At 39.1% G+C, this 19414-nt stretch overlaps 1 protein-coding gene and 1 long non-coding RNA gene across 3 annotated transcripts in view; both read right to left on the minus strand.

Annotated features, from left to right (window-relative positions):
• The window catches only part of GAB1 (GRB2 associated binding protein 1), a 131719-nt gene that overhangs the window by 69726 nt on the left and 42579 nt on the right, over nt 1-19414 (minus strand). The window lies entirely within an intron of this gene.
• Nucleotides 2538-16383, minus strand: LOC111551921. Its single transcript, XR_002734505.1, has 3 exons — nt 16301-16383; nt 6671-6867; nt 2538-3440 (listed from the first exon to the last, which is right to left on the minus strand). It is a non-coding gene; the product is annotated as an uncharacterized LOC111551921 (long non-coding RNA).

Below are 19414 nucleotides of genomic sequence, written 5' to 3' on the forward strand. Positions count from 1 at the left end.
CTTCACAAAAGTGCATTAGTATGGTAATTTTGGCAGGTTCTAAAAGCAGTGAGCTTCCAATGATTCATGACTACATCTTACATGTATATAGTATCAGCTTCAAACACCCTCACCAGCTTTTTCATGGAGGAAAGAGAGTAGCCTGAATCAGAGTAGATGAAGTATTCAAAGGTTTATTTTAATAAGCAAATGCTTATGATAGAGGAACCCAGGACTCGAATGTGTCAGTTCTCAGACTGTTGTGAATGCTACGGAAGGTGGGAGGGATGAGGAATGAGCCTATATCCATCTTCCTCTGTTCATTTATCTTTTCCCTTTGGACAAAACCCTTCAGCCACAGAAAGCATCAAGGAAGACAGAGTAAAACTCTTCTGCTTCTAAGTCCTTTTTCCTGTCTCTGCCATTGCTCGTATCTCTATTAGAAAGGCAAGAAAAGTCAAATTTCATGCAGGGACCTCAGAAAGATATATTTTAATTATCAAGGTTCATATGTCAGGAGGAAGAAGGTGGGGGAATTTCACAGCTCTCTACACTTGGATATGGATGCTTGGGTTGATTTTTAGCCCTTGTCTGTTTTACTGCCAAAGTATAGAGGATAAAATAGCTCAAATAATTTGTTTTCTTAAAATTTCCTATTTTTAGATAATGACATCACCACTAAGTTTTAAATACACCAACATTATGATATAATCCTTAAAGTATGTTTATACATCTAATTTAATGTTTTGGAGTCTGTTCAAATTATTCATTAAAATGAGTAACAGGAAAAAAACAATGAAGCAGCAGCTGTTTCATCTGTACATCTGATTTGTAGCATGTAGTGTATTTATAGTTAAATAGAGCAAAATGGGCTACTCAAAAGATTTTTTCCCACTCCCAAATAATTAATTATATTGTAAAAATCACTGCAGTATCATTATTATAGAATTAAGTTTATACAAGCAGGACTAACCTTTTTGTGTGCTCTGAAATTAAATTACAGCATTAATCACAATGTGTAACCGTATTTTTTGTTTGTTTTTTTGCTAGTTTTGGTAGCATTTTGTCTTTCCAATCAGACTATAAGCTACTTGAGGGCAGAGATCTTGTTTAAGTCACTACTGGTCCACCAAGCGCCTGTCACATTAGATGAAATAGTAGGTGCTAAAAGCAAATATTTACATTAAAATATTCCATCTCCTTGCAAGAGATTATCAAACTGTATAGAAGAGTTTATCAGGCAATATAATAACCCCACCCCAAGTTCTACCTACCTTCCCTGCTGGTTATTCTTGTCTTACCCCTCCCCACTTTACCTAACCCCCACTCAATCTCTGCCTTTCTCTGTGTTTGGGCAGAGGTGGGAGCATTTATTCCCTGTGCTTCCAGCAGTGCCTCCTTACATCCCTGACCACTGCACCCCTGGGTGGCCACTCTTCCACTGTCTCAGGGCTCAATGAGCCTGTGGACACAGTTTATAAAATTAGTATTTATTATTTCTTCCTCTGTCCCTCAACCCCAAGAATGTAAACCACCCATAACACCATAAGTAGCCCATTCATTATAGTATGCATTTGAACTATCTGGGCTGAATCCAGTCTCTTATCAGAACACTGAAAGAGAAACCCCGTATTTCCAAATAATATGCTTATATATGACTTATCTCTTTTAGATATTATCTACTGAAGTCCTGTCTTGACAGCTTACCCACCTCCTTTACCCCAATGTAGTGGCACCACACATTCCAGTCCCTCAACCAGAAGGACATTAAGCCACACGATCGAGCTGCTGTTTTTAATCAGTCTTAGAGTACATCTTCTAGCTCCTTGGAACAATCAGTTTTCATCCTTTCCCCCCATCTTTCCTCATGCCCTTCCACTCCTAATTTCCATCTGCTGTATCTATAGTTTACATTTTCAAGGTTCATAACATTTACAGTCTGTTCTGTAACCAGCTCAACTTTCTATTGTTTTTCACTCCAAGGGGTGAGTTAAAGAGCTTAAAACCAATAAACAGCATTTACAGTATCATGACCATGGATGAGTCTTTCCTTAAGGTCCCAAGTAGGGCTAGGAGTACATTTGCTTCTCTCCTTGTCCAGGGTCAGTATCACTACCCCATGCCATTTGGCAGAGAATGCTCCTAGGGTCAAGTTTTAGTGGAGTCTCCTTTCTTCACCTCACCAACTACCTTTATCAGATCTTCAACTTCCCCAATCTTCCCATTACACTTCCTGTTGTCACCATCCCCTCCTTTCCTGGGTCCCCTCTGCTGGAATCCTCCCCCCCTCATCCACATGTCCTTCTCCTTCAACAGGAATGGGTGCTGCCAAGACTGGCACACAGATTTCATCCTGCAATTTCCTATGCTGCTCTCCCGGGGGTGGGGGGCAGTCCATCAATCTCGGCAAGCTGTGCCTTCTCCTTTCTTGACTTACTTCTCATTTTGTTACCCGCAAGTCTTTAGAAAGGGTATGTGGAGGGCATGCTTTAAAATAGGGAGCACAGTATAATGGGTAATAACAGAGTTCTATAATTCACCTCATTTAAAAGAACGTAGTTTCAAAACTTCATATTTATTATAATGCCCTTTTATAATAGAATAAAGGGAACAACATTTTATAAGCTCTCACAAACATTTTAGGGAGAGTTACAATTAAAGGTCTTTAACTTCCAGTGTTATTTGCATCTAACAATCTTATCATTCACCATTTAAGTTGCAAAAATACGAATCCACGAAAACATGGATTTCATGTTCAAAGCACCTTTTATGTACTCATCTGTGTATCTGTTAAATAGAATTCATTCAAATTTTAAAATATTCTTTTTACAAAAAGAAATCGAAAATGCCATCAACTGGCAACTTATATGTCTCTGGAAAGGAGAGTTCATTAAAAAATAATGATTATATTTAACCTATTCATTCATTCACTTATTTAAAAATATTTATTGAACACCTACATGTTCCACTGTTCTAGCCGCTGGAGGGATAGTGGTTCAAGAAACAAAATTCTGCCTACCTCGGCAAACTTAAATTTTACTGGAGGAAGACAAAAACAAACAGGATTAACTTTAGAATTCTATAAATGCTAAAAATTAAAACTCAAGTTGATCTGAAAGTCCTAACCTTATCTAAACAATTCAAAAGACATGGGGAATTGTTCTAACACTCTCATAAGATGTGTTTAAGTAGACTAAGCCACGACTGTTCTTAATACGGTCCCTAGGGGCAATGACAATGATCAAGCTCTTAGGATCAAATCCTGGGAGCTTATAGGCTTGAAAGCCCAGCAATCCTGTCCTCTCAAACATCTCCATCAGCTAATAAGATGAGGTGATCAATGTGCAGCTTTACTGTGTAATCTTCATGCAAAGCCATTACTTGAGTCCCCTGACATCATGAAATACCCATCCTAGAACACTCATCACTCCAGTCCAATATCCATCAACAGAATAAACAACCTGAGTACAAAAGAAGGAAAAAGAGAGAATGAATTGCACTTCATTAAAAATTTTCCTGTTTTTTAACCATTGTCTACATTTTGGAAATAATTAAGTTTGTCCTTTCCCTACTTGAAAGAACAAGTAGAATAAAGAAGCATTAAACATGAAGAAACGTATTTAGGAACCTAACAAATGTTTGATGCTGACAATGATGATAATTAAACTAAGTGGCTAAGGGGGACAGAATTGCTTGACCTAAAAATAAAGATACAAAATATGATGCTTTTGTATACACATGATCAGTTTTCTGAGGGAACACAAGTTACATATAATGTATATTCAGTTAATACTACTTGATGATAAAAATTTATTTCTGCAATAGAAAATAAACAATTCAGGCTTTTCTTCAAATGGAAGCATTTAAATTGGACACACAGATTAACTGAGGTGGGTTCCCAAGGGAAGGAGGGATGTCAACACTGGACTTCCTTAAAAAACCTCCAGCCTCCCTTCTGATCCGAATCTTTCTTCTCTTCTGCTGACTACCTTTGTTTTTTTGTTTTGAGACGGAGTCTCGCTCTGTCGCCCAGGCTGGATGGAGTGCAGTAGCATGATCTCGGCTCACTGCGACCTCCACCTCCTGGGAGGAGTGTTTCTCCTGCCTCAGCCTCCTGAGTAGCTGGGACTATAGGCGTGTACAATCACGCCCAGCTAATTTTTTTGTATTTTTAGTAGAGAGAGGGTTTCACCGTGTTAGCCAGGATGGTCTCCATCTCCTGACCTCCTGGTTCGCCTGCCTTGGCCTCCCAAAGTGCTGGGATTACAGGCGTGAGACACAGCGCCCAGCTGCTGACTACCTTTCTTATTCCTGTTTCCCCTTCCTTCTAACATTATCTTCCACATCTTTTATTTCCACTTTATTTCTTCTTCTGCTTGTCCTAAGTATATAAAAGGATTTTTGTGCTTGCCTTTTTTTAAGTTTCATTTAATTTAAAGAGCTTTGATTGTCCTTTTCTTAACTTATAAAGCAGCTGTGGTTAAACTTTTTTATGTTTTCAAGCACTTTTTACATTTGACTATGGGCCTGTCTTTTCTTTTTTTGGTAAAGCAGGCAGCATTAAAAAGAAAATGACCCTCCACTCTTGATGCAGAAATCAGAAAAATGGTCTTTAATAATTTGGACATTCGCCACTGGAAAGCAAACATTAGTTTAGATGATCTTTCAAGATTTTTTCCAATGCAATAACAATTATTAACATTTACTGAATACTCATTAAGTACCAGACATTGTTCTATGCACTTTATACATTAACTTAATCCTCATCACAGACCTATGAGGTAGGCTGTAATTTATTCTCATTTATAGATGAGAAAATGAGTCACAAAGACATTAAGTAACTTAACCAAGGTCATACTGGAAACAGTAAAGCCAGGATCTGAACCTAGTAGTCTGGCCTCACCCAGAGCCAGTGCCCTTAACCACTTAACACTGTACTATTTATCTATGACAGGGGACAGCAAATCTTTTTGTAAAGGGCCAGAGCATAAATATTTTAGGCTTTGTAGGCTACACATGCTTTCTGTCTCGTACTCTTCTTCTTCTTCTTCTTCTTTTTTTTTTTTTTTAAACCCTTTGTAAATGTGAAGAACCTTCTTAAACAGTATCAGGCCCACAGGCCATAGTTTGCTACCCGTGGACTACGATTTTATCATTTCATATGAGCCAGTCTGGTATTTTCCATGTAGACAAATTCGGACAGAAGCAAAACTGAAAGATTCCATGTAAGCAGGCTTACAGCCCACAGTCCACAAATGCCCAAGAACTACCAGTTGTGCATAGTCACTGAAATAGTAAAGAAAATGCAAAATTCAAAATCAAAGAACTGCAAGTACTTTGTGGACATACACATGGAAATATAGCCCATAGATATGAAAAAGGTACAGCTATCACTAATGGAAAGTAAAAATCTCAGTAAGCTTTAACAACCTAGTATTTCAGAAGTAAAAAACTTCACCTATTCATCTTCTTTACAGATGGAGAGCGATATACAATAGGAGTTGGGCCCAGCTACTACTATAATCTGCTCAAACTGAGGTATAGTAACAGCATCTGTATACCACACAAATGCATTCTTCTTCGGAGTCCCTTATAAATACAAATTTGTTGTTGCATTGTCAAAATATTCATTAGCTTCAGTGTCAGAAACTAGAGAGTAGGTTATCAACTATTAACTTAGGACTCCTGAGGAATTCAGAAATCATAAAAATATTAATGTCATCAACCCATATTCTTTCTGATCATCTGGCAAGATCCTACTCTTAACATGTCACCACCACCACCCCTCTTAAGATTTCCAAACTTCTGAAGTAAGTTTTGGTGGGTTTCATACATCTTACCACAATCTAATTGTCTTTTAAAAATCAAAAGCTCTGTTTCAACAATGCAGCAATCATTTTGATGAACACTATCAGAAAGTAGAAATTTAAGCATTATATTGGCTTTCAACTCTACCACATCAAATACTTCAATTTACAAATCTCCTCTCTCAGAAAGAGTACCTTAGAAAAAAGTATTTTGACAGAATTTGGTTCAAATTATATACTGTTAATTATTTTTACCATTTTTGTGGGGTAAAAATAAAAACTGGGGAAATAGACTCACTTCTACTTTCTTCCCTATTAAACTTGGGACCATCTGTTTAAAATAACTGCAGCTATTTTCGGTAGTTAGGCAATGAACTACTTATAAAAACAAAAACAGATGCCTCCTCTTTAAGATCACTCCGTTATCAAACATCTGAGCATTACTTGCACACAAAAGCATGTAGTGTATGTTACTTGTCAAGAATAAAATTGCAGATTTTAAAAAATATCATGTGGCAGCTCAGGACATTATTTCATTTCTTATAATTGTTTTTGGCAGTTGCTAAAAACACAAGAATAAAGTAATGTAAGGAGGTAATTCATACATGTATTTAAAAATATCTGTTTTAACACTAGCTCTCTGACTCACAACTTGGCTGTCCTTAAGAATTTGGGCATTTCTTCTGTTGAGAAAAGTTGCTTAATAGTTAATTTTTACCTGAAGTACTTTCTTCTGAATGCAGAAATTCATGTACTTTACCTTTGTTTTTTTTCTTTGGCAACAGTGACAAATCAGATAATCTCCATGAATATCTATGTCGTTTTCCTCTTTACATGGGACAAAGTTTATCTTTTAAAAAGAAAAGCCAAGATGAATGTTTTACCTGTGCAACTGCCCCCACCCGTAGCACCTTCTCTGTGCTTCTCTGCGCCCCTTTGCCTTTTTCTGCACTTTGAAATAACTACCTTGCTCCCAAGAAAAAGTTTCTTCAGAAGCCAGTGTACTTTGTCCTTGCCAGGTCAGATAAGGGGTTAAATTTATTTAACTTTAGCAAGCCTTTCTTGTTGCCCAGATGGCTGGCTGAGAGGAAGGAAGAGCATACAGCTAATTAGCATTCACTCCTTTTAACACATTCCCATCCCTTCTACTGCTTATTATCCACTCTTTCTTTTCTTCCTCAAGGTTTACCTTGATTTGTAGTTCAATACTTAAAGGGCTCCCTTCCAAAAAATAATAACACTTATGAGAGATATGTGGTATGTAGCACAGACTGTGTTACAGAAGCTCTTCGATTCCTCTTCCCCTAGAACAAAGACATTTAGACCATTACTTGAAATGTTATTTTGAATAAATAAATAAATAATGGTTGCATTTATTAAGCACCATGCAGCAGACCATTACCTGCTCACCCAAATCTGTTCTTCTGTTCTTCCACAATGAATGGATTGTAACTGAGCACATGGTCATCCAGGTAGAAATTACACTACTCAGTCTCTCTGGCAGCCAGATGTGGGCGGCCATGTTACTTAATTCTCCCCAATGCAAAGTACATGGCAAGGATGCATGGCTTTTCTAGGTCTGAGCATAAAGACAGCGGGAATGCTGCCTCCACACTTCTTCTTGTCCCCTCAAGCTGGGACACAGACCTACCGACCATCTATCTTTGACTATGTAGAGGAACCCTGAGATGTAGGAAGCAGGGAGCAACAAGATGGAAGAAATCTGGGTCCCTAAATTTCTGCAAAGAACATGATTCTTTGCAAGCCTGGAATACTTACCCTTTCATATGAGCAATATAAAAAAAAGTTGAATGCTCCTTAATTCACTGTATTTTGGGGGCTCTTTGGCCCAGCAGCATAGGCTTAATCATAACTGGCATAAACACTATTATGTAGCACTGTTCTGGGTGTTTTACATGAATTATCTAATCAATGAGTCTCTGAGGAAAGTACTGTTACTATTCCCAGTTTCCAGGTGAAGAAATAAAGATTTGGAGGGTTGAGAGAAAATAGTGAGGTTGGTAAAATAATCAACTGCAGGTCTCTATGATGCAAAGTCAAAAACCTAACCACTACACTAGTGTGCTTCCTTAAAAAAACAAAAAAAAACCAAAAAAAAAAACCTACTTATTACTTCACAAATTATCTCACTCTAATTGAGATTTTTCTTCTGTGATACCTCTTATACACCCAGAGCAGAAATATTATGAGCTCAAAATTAAGAGATATAAATTATATTTGGTTGCCCACAAACACCCTTAATCTTATTATTAGCTGAACACCTAAGTTCGTGTTAAACTCCAAAACTTTGAAATAATCAGACTGCAGGCCAATGAGAAACAGCTTAGTGGATGAAACTTTTTACTCTACTTCTAAAATTCTATTCTGTTGCACACAAGGCCTAGATCTGTACCTCAAACCAGCACTGTGAAATATTGGATTATTAATTCCAAATGAACTTACTTTGGCTGTGTCTAATATTATGTTTATTATGAAAGAGCCCGTGAAACACTGTTACACAACACTAGGGTTTTTCTTTTAGTAATATGAGGACACACACCTTCACTCCTCCCGAACTTTTAAAGCTAAATCCAGGAGAGGTGCCAGTAAGGCATGTATTGAAGGGGGCTGGCAGAGTCAAGGGAGGAAGGGGACTGGAAGACAAGCTTCTTTTATCTTTACATCTTTAAAAAATCATTTTGCTTAAGAATCTTTTCATCTTCCAAAAAGCTCTTATAATTAAGTGCCAGAATCCACTTATTTGATATTCATTCAACAAATATGTACTGAGCACTTACTGTTTGATGAGTACGCTGCTAGACACTGGATATGGAATATTAAATAAAAGTAGAGTTAGGAGAGGGAGGTGAAGCAGTAATGTTCACAAAAAGGTCATAGTTTTTATCTTAAGCTTGAGTAAAAATTCCAGAATAAATTGTCTTATGCTTTAATAACTTCAAAATGCATAAACCACAAGAAAAGAGACCCTTGCACTTTCCTTCCTCATCTCTTAGACATCCCTAGGTCAGAGGGGGCTGGAAGCACTACTATATTTTATGCTACAAGCGCCTGCTGTTGAACTCACAGATTCAACCCCCCGACCACGTTACCTGCTTAATGTCTTTCCTAACAATCCTTTCAATTTTTCTAAATACACATTTGAAATTTATGCTCAAACATCTGCTTCTCAACATTGCCGCCAATCTCACTAGGTTTTTTTAATGAAAAGGAGATGAGTGAATGACATAAATCCTTTTCCAGCGTAAGCAAGTATTAGATCATATATATTGGTCTCCTCATTCTATGCTTGGGTAAAAAGACAGAGGAAGGAAAAGGATTAGATTGGTACTCCATAAGCTAAATCATTCCTATAAAAATAAAAGCTCTTCTTACATTTGATTACCAACTGAGGAAAGATGAAGCTGTGAAAATACCACCTTCTGTGAGTAGAATGTGAGTGATTTTAGATGGATCTTTGTGCAGTCAGGTGTGTTCCTGGCAGGCTGGTGTAGAAAATGCTCCAATCCTTCTCTGCAGAGTAGACTGGGCAGTTTTCCTGCAGGTGGCCCAGCTCTTGCACTCAGGGGGTTCTGCCCACATGCTCCTCCTTATGCCTCGCAAAAGCTCTGTCTGATTTCTGGCTCAGCCTTGGCTTTTCAAGGAACTGTTTAAAACTTCTAATATGAATGTATTTAAATACTGCTTCAGGTCTGAAGAAAACAGTTAAATATATATACATATACTTTTTTTTTTGCTAACAACTACCTAAAAATTGGTGTTTTTAAGATCTTAAGTGGTACTTATTTTCAACACAGTTATCAGAACTCTAGGCCGGGCGCAGTGGCTCATGTCCGTAATCCTAGAACTTTGGGAAGCGGAGGTGGGTGGATCACCTGAGATCGGGAGTTCGAGACCAGCCTGGCCAACATGGTGAAGCCCCATCTCTATTAAAAATACAAAAATTGGCTGGGCGTGGTGATTGATGCACGTCTGTAGTCCCAGCTACTTGGGAAGCTGAGGCAGGAGAATTGCTTGAACCCGGGAGGTGGAGGTTACAGTGAGGAGAGAGTGCTCCACTGCTCTCTGGCCTGGGCGACAGAGCGAGACTCTGTCTCACACACACATACAAAAATCTATTTGCATTTGCACTTAAATTCCTCCAGGTGTTAAGTTACATTTTTAGTGAAACACACTAAATTGTAGGTAGCACTGTTTGTAGACAGCATCATTGCAACACTGATCAACAAAATAGCCACTAGGCACCTATTAGATGAAACTGATCAGTCAGATCTGGACCTGGCCTCAGATTCTGTCTCTGCAAGATTAGAAACATATATGGAATAACTATAATCCCACACAGAAAGCAGTAAGTACCTCGGGAGTTATATATAGTGCTTGGTATAATTTAAAAAGGGGGCATTCAAAAAGGGAGCACTTATCCTTAGGTTATAAGGGTAGGGGGTGGGGCCTGGAGAGGGAAATACAGATGTTGAGAGGTGCCACAATGAAGTCAGAAACCCCCTGTGCCCAGCAATGAACGTTCCACCACGTGCTAAGCCATAGTCCCAAATCCCCAAAGCCTTTGGACAGAAGCAAGGAGACAAGAGCAAATACGTGGTGATGGCAAAGTACAGCACAGACACAAGGTGTTTCTGTTGGGCTGGCATCTACAGCGTGTGTAAGATTGTGAAGGAAGACAGGATAGGATCAAGATCAGGATCAAGGAGTGGGAGGACCTTAGGGGCTTGGCTTTATTGAGTAGGTAATGGGGACTCCTTGGAAGTTCTTTAGATGGGACTAATGTAAGAGCCACACTTAGAGGAGGTGACTGTGGAGAAGGATGAGTGTCCAGGCAGGGAGACCAGTAAGAAGTCAATGGGAGGAAAGAGTCTGACCTACCAGAGTGGCACTGCTGATAAGCAAGAATCGAATGCAAGACACAGCAGTGAGCTGCAGGAAGAGGGAAAAGTCCAGGAGTTAGGATGCTCCACTTTAAAGATGGAAGCTCACGTCAGTAAGCAGCCTTCTGTGTCTTCTTCCCTTCACCTCCACCAGGCTACTTCATGCCTGGCTCCTCAAATCCGTCCCTGAACCTTACTTCTTCAACAATCACTTGCCAGGCATGGTGGCTCATGCCTATTATCCCAGCGCTTTGGGAGGCCAAGGTAGGTGGATCACCTGAGGCTGGGAGTTCGAGACCAGCCTGACCAACATGGAGAAACCCTGTTTCTACTAAAAATACAAAATTAGCCAGGCATGGTGGTGCATGCCTGTAATCCCAGCAACTCGGGAGGCTGAGGCAGGAGAACTGCTTGAACCCAGGAGGCAGAGGTTGTTGTGAGCCAAGATAGCATCATTGCACTCCAGTCTGGGCAAAAAGAGTGAAACTCTGTCTTAAACAAACAACAACAACAACAACAACAAAATCACCTGCATACCAACTCACTGCCCCATGGGCCACTAGTATGCCTAAGTACAAAGTTCTAACTCTACATTTCCAAGGTAGTGATTCACTCTTCTTACTATTCCCTTTACTGTGGCAGAGACTACCAGTTGCTCCTCGCATATTCATTTTCCCATTGTCTATAGTAGACGTCAACAGAAAAATATTCTGTAAAGGGCAATATAATAAATACTTTAGGTTTTCTGTAGCAACTACATGTTGTGTATTACTAATCTGAAAACCTAAAGTCTTCTAAAATCTGACACTTTTTGGGCACTGACACAACACTACAAGTGAGAATTCATATACCTGACCACACGTGACAGGTTGCAGTCAAAACACAATCAAAATTTGTTTCATGTACAAAATTTTGTAATTTAAAATATTGTATAAAATTGGGCCAGAAGCAGTGACTAATGCCTGTAAACCCAGCATTTTGGGAAGTGAGGTGGATGGACTGCTTGAGCCCAGAAGTTTGAAACTAGCCTGGGCAACATAGCAAGACCTCATCCCTATAAAAAATCAAAAAATTAGCTGGGCGTGGTGGTGCATGCCTTTAGTCCTAGCTACTGGGAGGCTAAAGTGGGAGAATCGCTTGAGCTCAAGAGGTCAAAGCTGCAGTAAACCATGATCACACCACTGTCACTCCAGCCTGGGTGACAGAATAAGACTCTGTCTCAAAAATAAAAAATATTATTTATACAAAATTGCCTTCAGGCTATGCATATGGTATACTTAAACATAAATTTCATATTAGACTTCACTCTCATCCCCAAGATATCGCATTACGTATTCACAAATATTCCAAAAGTCCAAAAAAATCTGAAATTAGAAATACTCTGGTCCCATGCATTTTGGATACTCAACTCTTCCACTGTCATGTGAAAGCAGGTAATTTATACACAAATGGGCACACCTGTGTTCCAATACACTTTTATTTTTATTTATTTATCACTCTGTTACCCAGGCTGGAGTGCAATGGTGCGATCATGGCTCACTGCAGCCTTGACCTCCTGGGCTAAATTGATCCTCCCACCTCAGTCTCCCAAGTAGCCAGGATGACAGGTGCACACAGCCACACCTGGCTAATTTTTTTTTTAATTTTTTGTATAAACAGGGTTTCACCATGTTGCTCTGGCTTGTCTTGAACTCCTGGGCTCAAGCTATTCTCCTGCCTTGACCTCCCAAAGTGCTGGGATTACAGGCATGAGCTACCGTAACCGGCCAATACACTTTTATTTACAAACTATAGTTAATTTGTAAATAATTTGTGGCTGGCTGACTTGGCACTCAGACCACTGTTTGCTGATCTTGTTCTATAGTAACAGAAGCTCTAGCAGGGTGTCTTCTAGCTAATAATTGTATTTCCCAGCCTCCCTTGGAGCTCGCTGTGGTCATGTTCTGGCCAATAGGATGTAAATGAAAATGATCTGTACAACTTGTAGATCATCTCCTTTCCCTTAGGCTGAAATAAGTACATGATGAGCCATCTTTGACTGTGAAGATGAGGGCAACTCTCTCAAGATGGCGGAGAAACAAGAGGAAGGAATTTTTCTATTGAGGTACCATGCTAGTCCTGAATCAGTATGGATCCCTTGAGCTCTTCTGAGAGGAGGAAAGCACCAACAACCTCTTAACTTGTTTAAGTCACTGTATTTTGGGCATCTTTTCACAATGATTTGCATATTGGAGTTAAGGTCGGTACATGAGGCTGTAATTAATTCAGAAAAGAAAACACTGTTCCAGGGCTGCAGAACCCCAGTGATCTGCATACACATAAGCCTACACAGCAAGGTCAGATGACTTGGCACCGATCTATCATTTTCATAGGAACTAATTAATATCTAGTGAGGAACTAATAACTGTGCCACATACTTATATAAAATACAAGCTCTCACTTATGTTTAAAGAATTGTGATTATTTTTACAGAGGAGATTCAGAGAGATTAAGAAGTATGTCCAAAGTGATACTATACTACTCCTAAGTAGCTATGCTGATAAATAAACTCAGGACACAGGACTCTCAAACATGTTCATTTCCCCAAATCAAACCCCTTGGGTCAAGGACAAGCCTCTGGTGTTATTACGAGTCAATGGCTCTGTGACTGCAGGTTTCCATTTTTAAACTGCAAACTGCCACTAAGAGCCACTGACTAATGGCTCCCATTGGTTTAATTACTACTCCCCCTTAAAAGCCAAGTAAACCAAAATGACACAAGGTTAAGTGACTTAGCCAGATTCCTTTGAAAGACTTCAAGGATGCCAAAATGTGGATTTCATCAGACAGCCTCACTAGCTGCCAACTCGGTCCCAGCTACTGCCATCACCTCCTCCATCACTGCCCATTAGAAGTTAACTGCCTGGATACTTGCTACACCACACTGAACAGAGCCTGCAAAAACTAGCTGCAAAATACACCAGCAGAAGGGAAGAGTTCTCCCCTCTCCAGGAAAGGGTGAGCAATCACCCTAACATGTGCTGCTGCCCTAGTCTGTCGGGTGTAGCATTTGTCTCTGTTGGGAGCTTGGCATCCATCATGAAGACCATCTGGTTCCATTTCCCTGACAGCCACAGCCTTTCCTGTCCTATCAAGGAAAGTCAGGTTCACCCCGAAATTACAGCACAGCCAATAGCACCAACTTACCATGGCAGACGAACCCAAAATTTAGTTGCAAAAAACTTGAATCTTACTTCAAATTTAAAGGAAAGAAATGTTTCAAAATTATTTCACTTATTTTTAGTGGGATAAAAGTTGATGTTTTGAAAACTTCACGAACAACTAATTAAAAATTAATTATTATAACTAGTTATTACTATGCCAAGGATTATACAGTTGAAGAAAATGTTTTGTTATAGAAATGCAGTAAAGAATAAACAAACCTATCTTGAATAAAGCACAAAGTTAGCATGTTCTCAATTTCCCTTTTAAGCCAATTATTTCTATAATTTAGAAAGAAGACCTTATCACCAAAGTGGACTTTTGAATTTCACATATATTTATATATATATATGTTTTGTTGTTGCTGTTGGAGACAAGGTCTTGCTCTGTCACCCAGGTTGGAGTGCAGTGGTACGATCATAACTCACTGCACCCTCAAACTCCTGGGCTCAACTTCTACCTCAGCCTCCAAAGTAGCTAGGACTATGACAGTGTTACCATGCCTGGGTAGTTTTTTCACTTTTTTGTAAAATAGGTCGTACAAGGTTGACCAAGCTGGTCTCGAACTTCTGGCCTCAAGTGATCCTCCTACCTTGGCCCCCAAAAGTATCAGAATTACAGGTGTGAGCTATTGTGCCAGGGCTATTTAGCATACCTTGAACTTTTTCCAGAGCCAAATTATAATGGGTACAAAACTATGCAGACATTTAAAAGAAATATTTTTCAAAAATATTTTGGGATGTGGAAAATGTGCTCACATATATTGTTATGTTAAAAAAGCAGGTTTCAAAACAGTTTATAGTCATTCTTACAAATGAATAACTATATATAGCTATATAAATATGTATAGAAAAATGAGTCTGGAAGTAAATACCTCAACATCTTAACAGCAGTTTTTCTCTGAGCAGTAGAGTTACAAGTAATTTTTCTTTTCTTACACTTCTCAGAATTTTCAAAATCTTCTATAACAAATGATAAAAGTATACATTTTTTAAGGACCTAAGTATAAAGAACATGACATTTAAGGCACAGCTTCCTCCTTTCACTGGGTTCTATAAGAGGACGAAGAATGTGGTTTTGGAAACAGCGCAAGTTATTCTGTGTCCAAATCATATATATAAATCTCAGAAACACACATTTTAAACTGCACATTAAGTTTCAATGATCTGATGGTGGCCATTTCAGAAAGATCAGAGGGGTCCCATAACATACTGAAATACAGAGCCTCTGGGGAGTGGCCCCAAACTCATTAAAACACACAGCTATTATCTACATTTTATCTTCACTAAATTGACTTAAAAATGGAGAGGAGAGTGTATGTAGCACTCAAACATCTGTGACATATCATTATGGAAGAAGAATATTTCTAGGAATTCTTATTCATAATTAGTACTTTCAAACTGAGAAAGCAGCAGAAAACAACTGTTAAATTAAAAAGAAGTGCACGCATGTCACAATTTAGCAATAGCCAAAGTCAACTAGCAATCAGTTTCTATTTCACAATAGCAGTTACAAAAACCATAAAAATCCTCACGATTAGGGAACAGAGTCAGAATAAAGTTTAAACCTGGAGAATGTCACTTTCTCTGCACTCTCACCCATCATAAACCATAACAGGGTCTGAGGCCACGTATTTACTTGCAGACATTGAAAAAGAAAAAAAAAAAAACTTAACTGCTCAAGCTAAAAAATCAGTGTCCCAAGTTTCACACTATTGGTCATATGATCCTCCAACTGTTATTTCTCAGACTATCTTCCTCTGACAGTCTCTTCTTTCTTTAAAGACAACAGATCAACAAAATAACCTAAACTAACCAAGCTCTTTCATTTTTTGAATGATGGAACCTCCTAACAGACCAAAACAGGACTTTGAAGGCAGTATTTCAGGAAAAAAAGAAGGTAGGGAGTTTCAGGAAAATGTCTGATAAAATTCCATTCCTTTTCCAAAGTAACAAAAGCATAGTTTCCCCAAGTCCCAAATACAAAAGCAAAGCAGAAAATAAAACCATGTTCTTTTTACATTATTCCTGGGGGAAACACATTTTCACTTGCTATTTCAATGAATACTTTCTCCACAGTATTATTTCATTTCCACAGGAAAAAAATATGTAAACTGAATAATTCCTAAATGTTTTAGAATATATCTGTAATACCTAAAGAAATATACAGCTTCACTGAGGAATTCTCCCTGCCTTAAATAAATATTTAGTTAACTGAAGAAGAGATGTTTCAACAATGAAATAACAATGAAGAAAGTGCATAACAAAACAGCATTAGTCTGTCTAACCAAAGAATAAGCAAAATGACAGCCCGGCGGCATAAAGGTTGTAGAGTAAAAGAAAAAAATGCTACCAAGATACTGAATAAGATTCTGATCTATTAGAATAAAAATGATGAAGAAAGCAAACACACCTTTCATGTGAGCAGCCTAAAAAGGCAGCTTCTCTGTACCTTTGACTTCCAACATCCTGTTCATGACTAGAGTCTAGGAAAGTAATATATGACCTCAGTAATGCTGACCTGGCCTGCACCCAACTCAGTGACTTCAACTGCTCCACATCAATAACAAAAGCCATACAGAGCTGACGTGCAGGGAGGGTGGAAGAGATGGAAGACTCCAGGGCAGGCTTCTAAAAGCAAAGCCATCTCCTGTTAAAGAAACTGGCCAAGTACTGTTCAGAAACAAGAGCTTCTTCAAGTGGACATATCGGTTGTCTTTATAATGCCTATAGCTATTCCACTCAGTTTTAAAAAATGGTCTTCACCGAACTCTAAGAACAAAATTCTCCCCCTATAACAGACTGGAGCAAAACACCACCTCCCAGGGACTTTATATCAATTAAGGTACTTGATCTCCAACAACCCAATTAGGTAAATGCCATTAGTCTCAGTTTACAGATAAGGAAACTGACCTAAAAGTAGCAGACATTTCAAGAGCACAGTTAGTAGACCCGAACACAGGCTCTTGGGCTACAGAGGCCAAGGGCTGAACCACTATACCCAGTGATACCGTGCTGAATCTTTCTAGTGCTTACATCCTGTCTGCCTAACACCTTAAAGAGGCTGCAGACACAGCAACTCCCAGGGCTACAGTCTTGTTGCTGTCACATGTTCCCTGGATTTGAAGGGAAGCGCAAAAGCTAACTTGCATTGAGTACCTACTGTGTGCTAGCCCTTTCAGAAAAGACAAATTCCCTAGTGATTAAAGCATTATCATCATTACTCCTATATTACAGATGAAAACTAGATTCTGAAGGTTTCAGTAACTTGCTTAATGCAAGGGAGAGGTAGCACTGGCATTTGAACTAAATCTGGTCGTACGTGGCTTATGTTCCTCCCACTACAGAAAGTGTCCTACCTCCTCAGTTACAGGCTGATCCCCTAAATGGGTGACTTCTCCCACAGCCAGAGATGATCTCCCATATTTTAACCAGTCATTTTACATGTGAATGCTATTTGAACTACTGGGAAGAACGTGGAGAGGGAGGAAAGACAGGTCAGTAAAATTCCAACACAACAGCAAAAAATCTTTCAACCTACAGAAAATCCCCACAATTAGTTAACGAAAAGCATATCTGGCATATACTCAGCACTGCTGCAGAGAACCATCAACTGTAAATACATGTAACTATTTCTTTCTGGTGTACATAAGCTAAACATCTGCAAATCATATTACATTTTCAATGCACTAGAGGAATTCACTACTGAAAAGAATTCTGTCGGCTGGGAGTGGTGGCTCAAGCCTGTAATCCCAACACTTTGGGAGGGCAAGGAAAGAGGATCACTTGAGGCCAGGAGTTGACCAGCCTGGGCAACACAGCCAGACTCTGTCTATTAACAAAGAAAAGAAAACTGTGGTTAAATTCCTTTGTAGGGTCCAAAGTTCTTTTATAATAAACAATCCTCTAATTTACTTTCTAAGTCTCTGAATTTTCCAAAGCAATTATATTTTATTTTAGGCAGAACTATGGGAATATGTAATAATCCAAATTATTTTACATAAGCTTGGGATGTAGGTCTGCCTTAAAATTGAAGAAATGAATCATTATATATGTCCAAACTTTCTCTAGCCTGTGGTTACATGAATTGCTAAGTTGCCTGTCATAACAGCATATAAATTAATTTGATTTTATAGCTTGGCTAAGAGTATCTTCAAATAAAAAGAGTACTAGAGATTCAAAATCTGATAAGTAAAACAAAGATAGTACCATGAGACTTTTGTACACAGAATGTAAAAATAAGAGGGTTTCAAGATTCAATATTTTCATTTTATGAATAAAAAAACCGAGGCCCAAGATTTAAATGATCTCTTAGACTTAACCAGGGTCCATGTTAGAAATTCAATGGAAAAAACAAAATTAGAATCTAGGATGCTACCACCTAATTCAAGGTATGGTCCAGAATGGACCCCCTCTGATGATCTAATACTGCATTGTAAGCCCCAAAAGAGCAGAAACTGTGTCATATTGCTGGTTCTCTCCAAGCTCCTACAAATTACCTTGCTTAATACATATTCCTGGCGAGGCACAGTGCCTCACATCTGTAATCCTAGCACTTTGAGAGGCCAAGGCAGGATAGCTTGAGCCCAGGAGTTCAAGGCCAGCCTGGGCAACATGGCAAAATCCTGTCTCTAACAGACAAAAAATTAGCCGGGCACTGTGGTGTGCACACGTAGTGCCAGCTACTCAGGAGGCTGAGGTGGGAAGATCACTTGAGCCCAGGAGGTCGAGGCTGCAGTGAGTGGAAATCACTGCAGTCTAGCCTGGGTGACAGAGCAAGACCCTGTCTCAATCAGTCAATCGATCAGCCAGTCAATCTAATTCTCCCTGTGGTGGGAGAAGGGAATCAGAGGTGGCTGATATTGTAGGCTACCTCCTATTTCATTTCTAGGCTTTATAGTTTGTTAGATCCTAGGGTCTCAGCACATAGTTATGCAAAATCAGTGTTAACCGTACCCAGGGAACAGAGCATGGCAAAACCCAGGTGTATCATCTTAAGGATATCCTTAAGGACTCAGGATTGGAAGGCAGGAGACACCTGCAAATCAGTTAACCTATCCAGCTTAAGATTTCTCTGCTCCAGAATGAATAAACTGTATTTTTTGTATCTCTAAGTCCTCTTCCAACATTAAATGTTATTGCTGTGCCTGTTTCCTGAATTTTATACATTTGACACAAACATTAATGCTTTAATAAACCCTTTTCAACTTGCCTCTTTGCTGAATTATATGCACAACTCTGTTACATACATAACTCTGAATTGTGGTCCCCAGCAATCCCTATCCCACCTCAATGAATAAGGCTTTGGTCTGCAATGGCCACTGAGTCCCCTTTTTTATCATAACACAATTTTTACCAGAAAAGTTCCTCGGGTTTGGGGGATTTGGCCCCTATCACTTCTAGTTCCTGGCATCAGGGCCTAAGGGTAGGCCAGTGACATCAAAAATACTGTTGGGAGGCCATGGTCTCTCCAGAGAGGCTGCCTCTGTTTGGTCTCTAGTGAGACCTTGAGCAAATGAATGCTGCT

This window comes from Piliocolobus tephrosceles, chromosome 3 (assembly GCF_002776525.5).
Source record: "Piliocolobus tephrosceles isolate RC106 chromosome 3, ASM277652v3, whole genome shotgun sequence".
In the NCBI taxonomy this organism is placed as follows: Eukaryota; Metazoa; Chordata; class Mammalia; order Primates; family Cercopithecidae; genus Piliocolobus; species Piliocolobus tephrosceles.